The following is a 10,701-nucleotide window of genomic DNA, read 5'->3' as shown; positions in this document are numbered from 1 at the left end:
AGGAGGCTGCGGGAGCTGGGGCTGCCGGAGGAGCTGCAGCGAGGGGTGTGCGTGTGAGCTGTCTGCTCGTGGCTGTGTGCACGAGCCTGTGGAGGAGCACGGGTGTCCCCGTGGGGGTGGGGAGCGTGTGCCGAGGCCACCGACAGCCGCGCCAGCTGAGGGTGTGCGCGTGTCTCCAGGTCAGCCTGTGCCGGTCAGCACGGCCGTGTGTGTGTGTGTGTGTGTGTGTGTGTGTGTGTGTGTGTGTGTGTGCGCGCTGGGGGGCTGTGGTTTTGTGTGTCACTGCCTGTGCCTGTATCAGAGTCACCAGCTGTTTCTGCGTGTGTGGGTGTCTACTGCAGGGCTGTGGCCGTGTGTGATGCTGTCACTGGTTGTATCTGAGCGTCTCAGGGCTATGTACTGCTGTGTGTGCCTGGCTGTCATTGTGTGTCCGTTTCAGCCTCTGTGAACCTGACCATCCATCACGGTCCCTCAGCTCGGCTAGGGTCCACAGGAGCTGCTGGGGGTGATCCCCAAAGGTCCGCTGGAGTCCTTTATCTCCCGCTCCTCTCTCCGCCGCTGCTGGCCAGCTTGCTGGGCGGTTGGGCTGGTCCTAAGGAGGCCTGGGTCGGTGGGCTGCTTGCCTCATAGTCTCTCTCCCTGCTGACCTCAGCTCTGGGGACTGAAGGGGTCCCCTGTAGTCCCAGAGCCCCGAGATGGTGGGCACCGAGGAGGGCCGAGCCTCAGAACCCGGGGTGGGGGGGTGAGCGAGGGAGAGCCAGCCCTTCCCGCCCCCTCCCCCTCCCTTCCCGCCCACCAATAGGAAGTCGGCTGCTGGTTTCCATGGGGATGGCGCTGGACTGGTGGGTTGGACCGGCAGGCAGGGTTGGGACAGAGGGAAGAACAGGTTCCTTAGGATGTCGACCCAGTGCCCCCAGCGTGTGAGCGCCCACCCTTCCCCCACACACACACCACGTCTTCCGGGGTACTGTGTCAGGGGGGCTGCAGACTGCTGTCTCCATAGCTGTCCCAGTCCAAGCCGGGTAGAGACAGAGACGGGGTTGGCACGACAGATCCAGCCACGGAGAAAGATGGAATTTACGATGAAACAAAGAGAAAGACAGGGAAATCAAGATAATGAAAACAAGAAGAGAGAAACAAGGAGACAGAGGTGGAAATAGGCTGAGATAATTGCTTTCGCTTCCTCCTGGCTGATGCATTTTGGGGGCAACCTGGCATCTCAGGCCAGCAGGGAAGGCCACGTGGCTTGTGAGGCTGGCTTAGCCCCAAACTGTCAGGAAGCTCACCTTCTGTCTCATCCTAAGACTTTTCGTTATGGTAAAATGGCATTTTGGGGACAAGGATGTGGAACTCCTCCACCGTTAAACCAGCCTCTACGTGGTGGCAGAGACCTAGATGGAGTCCCCAGGGACACCGATGTTAGGATGGACCTCAGAGAGGCCTCTGGACCGGATTCTCAGTCCCTCCCAACCTGAGGCTCAAGTCAGTCTCGCCTAAGGGAGGGGGCCCCCGTGTGGCAGCCCCAGGGGATAGCACCAGTAGTGCTAAGCCACAGAGCCCCTGACAGTGAGGTCTACCTAGGCCAGAACTGATAGAACTGTTGGTGGTGGAGGAGCATGAAGAAGACGTGTCATCCTCACTTCCCTAAATCAGTATACAGATTCATACATGCAGGGTGTATGCACGTGCCATTATGTGCATGCATATGTGTAGTACACATACATAGGACATAAATTTGTCTCTGTGTATATGGGTAGACATTGTGTTACTTTACATACACATGCACACACATATATGTATGCATGCATGTATGCTATTGTGTGTCTATGGGCCTCATTGGGTATACACGTATGCATGTTTCTGTGTATGTGCCATTACATATATACTTGTCACATCATCCACATGCTGTGGTGTGTGTGTGAGCCTATGATTGTGTGAGTGTATAAATTACAACATGTAAGTCATCATAAATGTATATGGATGACATCACACAATATAGCACACTCTCATACAGTCATGGATATGTAATGACATACAGTGACATGGTTTTATTTATATGTAGTTATATATAGTTATATATATAACTATATACATAGTTATATATATATTTGTAGTTATATATGTAGTTATATATATCACCATGTCTTTCTTGTGTGATCATTGTGTATGAACGTGTCACTATATGTATATGTGTATGTGCACAGAAGCAATGTGTTTACTATGTGAATGTCACCATATGTGTATTTGTATGCTCTTTTGTGGCACACATTATATGTATTTATATCATTGCATGTGTGTATACTATTGAATATATTTGTGTCCTGAGTGTGGGTATATCCCTGTGTGTCACTGCATGACATGCTGCCATGTAAATGTACCATTTCAAATTTTTTTTCCTTTGACTGCACCATACAAGTTGTAGGGTCTTGGTTTCCCAACCGGGGATCAAACCGTGGCCCCCACCCCTCATACTGGAAGCGCAGAGTCCTAAGCACTGGACCGTCAGGGAAATCCGGACACAGTTTGTATTGACAGCTTCTGTGTACTGGGCCCTGTGTGTGGCTGCACTCGTGTGCTGGCGTGTGCTTTGTAGGTTAGCATCTGTGCCCTTGTCTCACGGATAAGACACTTTTTGTGTGTGAGACACAGTGACTTTGTTCCCAGTTCTTAGACTACCAGGAGCCCCTAGACTGACTGAGATTACAGCTTAAAGGCAGGCCGCCTTCAGCCTGCGGGTGTGAAGAGCAGGTGGAGGGCCGCGCAAGGCCGGAGCTCGGGCAAAGGGCAGGAGGTCCTCAGAGCCCTGCCCCTGACGTCCTGCCCACTCCCCTCCTTTGCAGGGAGGTCCCCCCCCCCCCCCCCCCCGCCCCGGATGGCCCTCCGCAGGCCACCAGCCGACCGGGCCCAGAGCGCCCTCCTGGCCCCTTGGGCAGAGCCAAGCCCATTTCTCTCAGGAGAGAGTGGCTTTCCCTCCGGCCTTTCTGCGCACCCACGTGCCTGCTAAGCCCATTCGCCCCACCGCACCCAGCAACAGTCTCAGACCACAGAGAGGAGTCCAGGCTTTATTACTGTCGGGGTCCCGGGCACCGCTCCCGCCTCCATGCCGTCTCCTCCCCCACTTTCCCGCCTCTTTCTCATCCGGCAGCCGTCCACCGACGGCCGGGCCGCTCCGGGGGCGCCTCTCCGGCTGCATCGGGTCCAGAAGTCCACCTGCCGGCCCTCGGGGCAGCCGAGGAGCCTGGGCCGCGTCTCTGCGCGGGCTGCGGCAGGCAGGGGCGGCGTGCGGGGGCGCCCGCGGGGCTCACCTGCCCCACGCGGCCTGATGGCTGGGGAGCTCGGCGGCGGCGGCGGCGGCGGCGGCGTGGTCTCCGAAGCCCACAGTACACTCATCCATAAAGTAGGAAACACTACACCCTCCAGTGCTGTTAGTAGTGCTTTCTACTTTATGGGTGACTGCACTGTCTGTCTGTCCGTCGGCGGTACTCTTCAGGCCGCCGGCTCTTCCTCCAGGCTCCGCCCGACGGCCCGCCGGCGCTCCCCCTGCGCCCCAAGACCCCGGCCCCCTGCCCGCCCGGGCCCTGTGGGCGGTGACTCAGCATGGCGCCAGACCGGGCCTCCCTCCCCCACTTCCTCTTTGGTTCCCTCTTCCCTTCCCCCCACCCGGACCCGGCTCCGCCCCGTCGCCCCCACATTCGGGGGCACTCAGGTGGAGACCGTGGCCACTCAGGAGGCCTCACCCTAGTCCCCGCTTCTGACCCCTGACGTGATGCCCTCCAGAGGCAGACCAGAGGCCTGGACCCCCGGCCTCCTCTCCAGCCCAAGGCCGGAATCCCTCACCACCCACCGCTGTGGCTCCCCACACAGGAGCCCAAGGCCGCCTTGACAGAGATGGTGGCCATGTTGGGTGGAGGGAGACCCTGAGCACCTCTCAGTGACACCAAGTCCCCCTTTCCAGCCTCTCGCCAGCCTCTGCCATCCCCGCCCTATTCTCCCGCCCTTGTCCCTTGAAGCCTTGGACCCCTCTTTCTTCACTGAGGGCCAGGAGCCATTTTCACTCCCTTGTCTAGAGACAAGTCAAGGATTTTGAGGTGCTGGCCTACCACAGAAGCTGTAGACCTGAGGGGTCTTGCTCCTCTTTGCCCAGCGCTCAGCTTGGAAGCCTTGGCACCAGAGCCTCCCAAGCCCCTCCCCAGCGCCTCCACCCAAGGCCTGCCACCCAAGTCTGCGGCCCAAGCCCCTCATCGCCCCTTGAGGCCTGTAGTCGGGGAGCCCCAGCTGGGGCTGAAGTGAAGGTTCAGATCCTTACCTAATGCTGCAGGGCTGAAGGGTGCAAGCCTTGTGCACCAGGCTCCCAAGTGGGGTTCCCTTCAGGGCGGGCAGGGCTTATAACCCCGAGGCCACGTGGGTCAGATCTCAGGGCGCCCAACGGTCTTGGAGCCCGCCCCCACACCGCGGTGCCGATTAGCTGCCCCTCCCCTCCCTGGGGAGGACAGACTGACAGGAAACCAGAGACAAGGCAGGGTATTGGCGGGAGGGGGCTGAAGAGACCATGGCACACACCCTGGCAGGTGGCTTCCGGGACCCCAGGCCTGCCCTGCCCCCCCTGACACCAGCCGCGGGGGTTGTTCAGAAGTCTGGGGGCTGCCATGGGAGTGACCCCAGGACGTAAGGGCTGCCTCTCAGGGCCTAAATTCTAGCACAAGAGAAGAACCTTTTCTCTGAGCTCCACCCCCACCGACCCCAGCCCAGAAAACTCCCTTCCCTTTGGGACAGCTGTGGTGCTCAGACTGGGCTGTGGCTCCTCTACATGCTGCCCAGAGAGGCCACCGAGGAACAAGTGTCCAACGGGGGTCTAGGGCAGCACGCCACGATACCCTCCAAGTTGCCCCCATCACCCCACAAGGCACCCCTCCCCCTGCACCGCCTGCAGGACCAGGCCCGGCCCTCAGCACACTGTGGGGGTCACACTCGGGCCAGGTGGGCCTGTTGGCCCTAGACTTGGTGTTCCCATGCCCTGCAGGGCCTGTCAGGATAAGAGGGCAGGGCAGGGCGGTGATGAGGTCTGGGGTCTCAGGCAGGGCCTGGGTGTCATTGGGCTTGGAGGGCTGGAGGGAGAGAGGCTCGGAGAGCAGAGGTTCTAAGCTGCTACCGGATGTGGGCACGGGGCCCGCCCACCTGCATGCCACCCCCGCTTTCCCCATGGGGAAGGCAGGAAGCTGCCCATCCCAGGGCCCCTGGCTGGGGGGGGGGGGGGGGGGGGAGCGGGAAACAGGGTGTGGGACTGGCTGGGGGGCTAGGGTGAGTGATGCTCCAAGCCTTTCAGTGGGCTTGGCTCTGGCATCAAGAGGGGTGGATTGAGCCAGGGCCAAGGAAGTGAGGGAGCAGGTAGGAGTGGATGAGAATCACCTGGGAACTCCTTCCCATGGGCATCTTCTCTGGGTCCCCCATTCTGGGCCAGGCATGCACAGACTGCGGGAACTCTCAGATTCAAAGGCCCAAGAGAGGACTGGCCTGCCGGGGAGGCAGCAGGGGAGAAAACTGTCTTGCATCTTTTCCTTCAGGCTTGGCAACCTGGAAAATCCTTACCCATCTCCAGGCCCATAAATAGGACGGAGAAGGGCAAACACAGTCCTTCACCTGCAGGCCTGAAGGGACAGTGGTGAGGAAGATGAGCTGGCCAGAAATGGGACAATGCTCCTTTAACAGACCACTGCAGCAGACCCTGGGTGGAGGGGAAGTGGCTGCCCTGGGCGATAAGAGGATAAGAATATCAGAGTCGTGCAGTAACCTGGGTTCCTGGACTCCCACCCTTCAGGGTTCCTCCTCCAGGAGCATCTTGCCGCCCTACTTCTGTCTAAAGTATCGCTAGAGTCATCACCTTAGAGGTGTTTCGTCCCAGCAAACGAGTCACAGGCTGGAGGCCAGGGGGCCTGGCTTCGGGGCCCAGCTCTGCCGCAGGCTCCCTCAGCGTGTGACCTGCAGCGACTCAGACCTGAACTTCCTTCTGAGAGACACGCTTGTCCCTCAACAGTCCCCAACCCCAGGCTGGCCTCTCTCCTGACCCGAGCTAGGTGGGGGGCACCCCTGATGCCTCCCCCTCTGTGACAACAGAGGCTGCTTTCCCTGTTTGTCCTCAATGCTCTAGGCCAAGGACCACTGATTTTTTTTAAGGAGAGAGCTGGAGGCTCAGCCTCTCCAACCACAGAGCTTCCAGGGTTGGGCCATTTCTGGACGGGTTGGGCCTTTCCCTAGTTCCATCCTGAGGCTGAGGTTGAGGACGCACGGAACTGGTGCGGGGGTGGTCAGGACCTTCATACCCTGGACTTCTCCCCCAGCCCTGCTGGGCCTCAAAGGAAGAGAATGTGGACACGAGACAAAGTCAAAGACAAGGGAGGGTCAGGGTCTGAGATAAGGACACGGAGACAGTAAGAACCACCCAGGTGAGTTGAGCAGGAGTGCTGGGCTGGAGGCCCTGCTCCGTGCTGTACAACCCGTAGGTGTGGCCAGAATGAATGGCTGAGCAACAGGAGCCTCAGCGCAGGCATGCACACACGCATGTACACACATGCACACTCATACACACATGTACACACACATGCACACACATACACGCATACATATACAAACACACACAGGCATGCACACATACACATACACACACATACATATACAAATACACACGCAGGCATGCACATATACACACACATACATATACAAATACACACACACGCAGGCATGCACATATACACATACACACATACATATACAAATACACACACACGCAGGCATGCACATATACACATACACACATACATATACAAATACACACACACGCAGGCATGCACATATACACATACACACACATACATATACAAATACACACACACACAAGCATGCACATATACACACAGGGCCTGGAGAGTCCAGAAGGCTCACAGTCCCTAGTCTAGAGAGCACAGCGAGCTCAGAGACAGATCCACACAGACGCCCTGCAAGTGACACCCCAGCTCAGGCCTACTGTCTGAGGAAGGCACCCTGTACACTCCTGGACACAACCTGCTCCTCCCTAGAAAAACCCGGGGAGGCTCGCTTGGGAATCTGAGGCCTGTGCTTGGGAGGGTGACTGGGCGGAGGTGGGAGTAGCTTCCCACTCCTGCCTCCAGAGCTCCCCAGGATGAGAGAAAACAGCCTTGCTGGTGGCCTGTGGCTGAGTGAGGAGATGGCCGAGACAGGGGGCCTCTCTTTGTGAAGGAGAGAGGAGTTTGAGTCAATCCTTCCAATTCCACCCCATGGTGACTGGGCTCAGCCAGGCACTCAGTGGGCAGCCTGGGCTCACTTAGACTCTGCTAGAAAGTGTCCTCCACAGTCCTTCCTAGTTCTGACGCTCCTGGAACCCACTCAGAGGCAGCAAGAGGGGAAAAGGAGTCGGGACCAAGCTAAGAAGGAGTAGGGATAGGGCAGCTGACATCAGAAACAAAGTGGGAACAACCTTTCCACCAGGGCAGGGCCCTGAGGCTGTTGGGTCCCGGCCTGGCCTCCTGGAGGGCGCCAGGCTCACAATCTCCAGCCCCACCCGACCTTGCTGACCTTGGGGACAGCCTGTTTTGTGTGCCAGGCTGAGGCTGCAGGCAGGTCAAGGTGAACCCGAGGAGAAAAGGACATAGTCCTGTCTTCAGGGCTCCCCAGTCTGAGAGATAGGATACAGACACATGCAGGGTGTGGGAGCTCCACGTGTCATGGTGAGCAAGCAGCTTGTACCTAAAGCAGGTGCAAAGCTTCAGGTCTAATGGGGACACGGGACTCTTGCTTGAGCAAGCGCTGAATCTGCGGGGTGAGGGGGAGACACACACACGTGCCTTCACACATGCCGACATCTTACAAAACGGCAGCAACAAGAGCATGTCAGCCCTGAAGAGGGCTGAGGGGCCCATGGGGCTGGACGGACAGATGCTAAAGTGGCTGGGGCCCGTAGGAGAAGGCTTCCTGGAGGAGGTGAGCACGGAAGAGGATTTGGAAGGGGAGGAGATAAAAGGGAGCAGTTGACCAGGCAAGGAGAAACGGAGGGCAAACGGCCTTTTGAAGGCGTAACACCTGCAAGGGAGAACGGACCCCAAGGGTGGGAGAAATCTGAGGGTCTTGTCTGCACAGGAAAGTACAGCAGAAAACCAAGCCTCCTCTCCAGCTGCATGGTCCCAGGGCCCTCACTCAGCAGGGAGGCAAAGATGGCAGCCCAGATAACCTGCCTGGTGCAGAGACAACAAGACAGAAGCCATGGGGCCCGCTGCACAAACAGGAAGTCAGGGGAGAGCGGCCCGCCCTCCCTCAGGCGAGGCTGGGGGACGGGCCTGGCCACAAAGGAGGGAGATTGAGCCCCCGGTGCTGCACAATGGGGCTAAGGGCGTTTGGAGTTGGTAGCCCCAAATGTTAGGATGTCACACTCCCTGAGGCGGGGGCTGCCAAGGGAAGCAGGGGTTGAAAGAAGGAAGCCCTCCGAGAAGCTGACAGGCTAGGTCCCCAAGGACGCCGCAGCACCTAAGAAGGCCGGTGTCTCAGCCCTGAGCCTGGGGGGACAGGGGAAGGGGCGCCAGGAGTGCAGAGCAGTCTCCAGACAAGGAGGGTGGGCACCCTCTGCCCTTGGCCTTGCCTGCAGGGCCCAGACACCCTCTAAGTTTAACCTCATGCCCTCCCGTGCTGCTCTGTGAGGGGCAGCTGCGGTGAACCCTGGGAGGCCAGTTCTGCTCCTGGACGAGGTCAGGATCAGGCAGTAAACTGCCCTGAGTGAGGAAACGGAGCTGCAAGGCCAGAGATAGGCCAAAGGCGGCCTGAGGTCACAAAGCAACACAAGGCCGGGTTCAGGGTTTTGTTCGCATCGTCCAGGAAGAGGCAGGGTGGGCTGAGTAGGAAAGGGGGTGTGGGTGTGAGGAAGAAGGACACCCTGACCACTGCCGTGCGAGTGCCCATGGAACCAGACACATCCTCCACCGGGATCCCCTAGGGACACAGGAAGGACAGGAGAGAAAACAGCTTCCTGGCTCCCTGCACACATAGGTACGAAGGTGCCTGGTTTAACTGCAGATCTGCACAGGCTCCAGTTCTAACTGCTACAAATAAACTCTGTGTGTGTGTGTGTGTGTGTGTGTGTGTGTGTGTCCCTAGAGTGGGGCTGGTCAGCTCATCCTTGCCTGGAACCCACTATGGTATCTCATCAGGCTAACTGCCTACCCCCAACATCAGGACCATGGAAGAGAGGGTAAACCTAGCAGATGGGAGACCAGGAGTCTGGTCCCCACACTGGGGCTATTCACAGTGTAACTATGGGCCCGTCCCTGAATCTGGCCCCCAGCCCCCAGCCTTTGTTCCTTTGTCTATAAAATTGAAGAAGAGGTTGACCCAAGGACCTGTGTGTACTCTAGGAAGTCCCCAAGAGCAAGGGGCCCCAAGGCCCTTGGAGGAAGAAACAGCAGGCCTGGGTTCCAGGGCCTGCCCATGGATTTCCCCACTGAGTTCACAGGCAGACCTCCCACAGCTCAGAGACAGCCGTGGCTGGGAAGGGAGCTGGGGCTGAATCCACCCCTCCTCGTGGCTGAGAACAGGGGCAGGGGGCTGGGGGTCCCCTCCACCTGTCTGTTCCCTCCTTCCCGCATCCTGCCCTCTGCAACCCTCCTCACAGCCCAGGGGCAGCTGGAGAAACAGAAGGTGAGGGGGCGGAAAGAGCCGAGAGCTTCGAGAGCTTCGTGGGGACCGCTCCATGAACCGCCCTGGGCTGTGTCTTCATTCACCTCCACGGTGTGCACACTGAGCTGGCGGGGTGGTGGGGGAAGGACAGCAGCCAAGAACTTTATAAAACCTCATTTGATCATCATGCTGACCCAGTGATGTAAATGATAGTATCCTCATCTCAGAGATGAGGAACCGGAAGCTTAGCGAGGTTAAGTTTCACCTTCCTGAAAATCAGCCAGCAGCCGGCAACCCATTTCTGTTTCCCTAAGGAACTCTGTTCAAGTGTCCCCCAGGGGACCAGGCGGACTTCAGCGTGGACACGCAACAGGACAGGGAGAGGCAGCCTGCCTCCCTCTTCACCAGCCCAGCCGGAGAAGAGGGTTGGAAAAAAAGCAGAGAGAGGAACCCAGGGCAGACTTCCCGGGCCCCAGGCTCGGGAGTGGGGGGAACAGAGGGGTCTAAGTGGGTCCCCAAGTGGTCAACAGCAAGGGGCCACCCCGGCTTCTTCCCTCGGAACCCGTTAAAGCAGTCGGGTGGGGGGCGGTGGCCACCAAGGCCGGGAGCTGCTTCTGCAGCCGCCGGCCACCGCCGCGACAGCTCACAGCCCTGGAGCCGTTAAAAAAGTGACTCAACCAGAAAGTGCGTTTGAAGCGACGCCCGCCAGGGCCCCAGAGCCAAACCTCAAAAAGACGAAGTGAGAGAGACGGGCCTGCGGGGGCTGGGCTGGGGGTGGAGGCTGCCTGGAGCAGCCTGGCCAAATAAGGGCAAATGCTCCCAGGCTGGCCAATGGGGCGCGGGCCGCTGTGTCCTGGGGTTGCGGCTGTGGGGGGAAGGGGTGCTGGGGAGAGTCCTGGGGCCAAACAGGGAGCAGGGACAGGGCCGGGGGGTGGGGGTGGGGGGGCCAGGCCCTTCACGAAGGGTCTACGGGCCAGTGAGTCCGGGAGTGAAGCGGACGCCTGGTCCCCAGAGACCTTGGTGCTG

The sequence above is a fragment of the Muntiacus reevesi genome, chromosome 18 (assembly GCF_963930625.1).
Source record: "Muntiacus reevesi chromosome 18, mMunRee1.1, whole genome shotgun sequence".
NCBI lineage: Eukaryota > Metazoa > Chordata > Mammalia > Artiodactyla > Cervidae > Muntiacus > Muntiacus reevesi.
The sequence above is the reverse complement of the archived record's forward strand: the minus strand, read 5'-3'. Positions refer to the sequence as shown.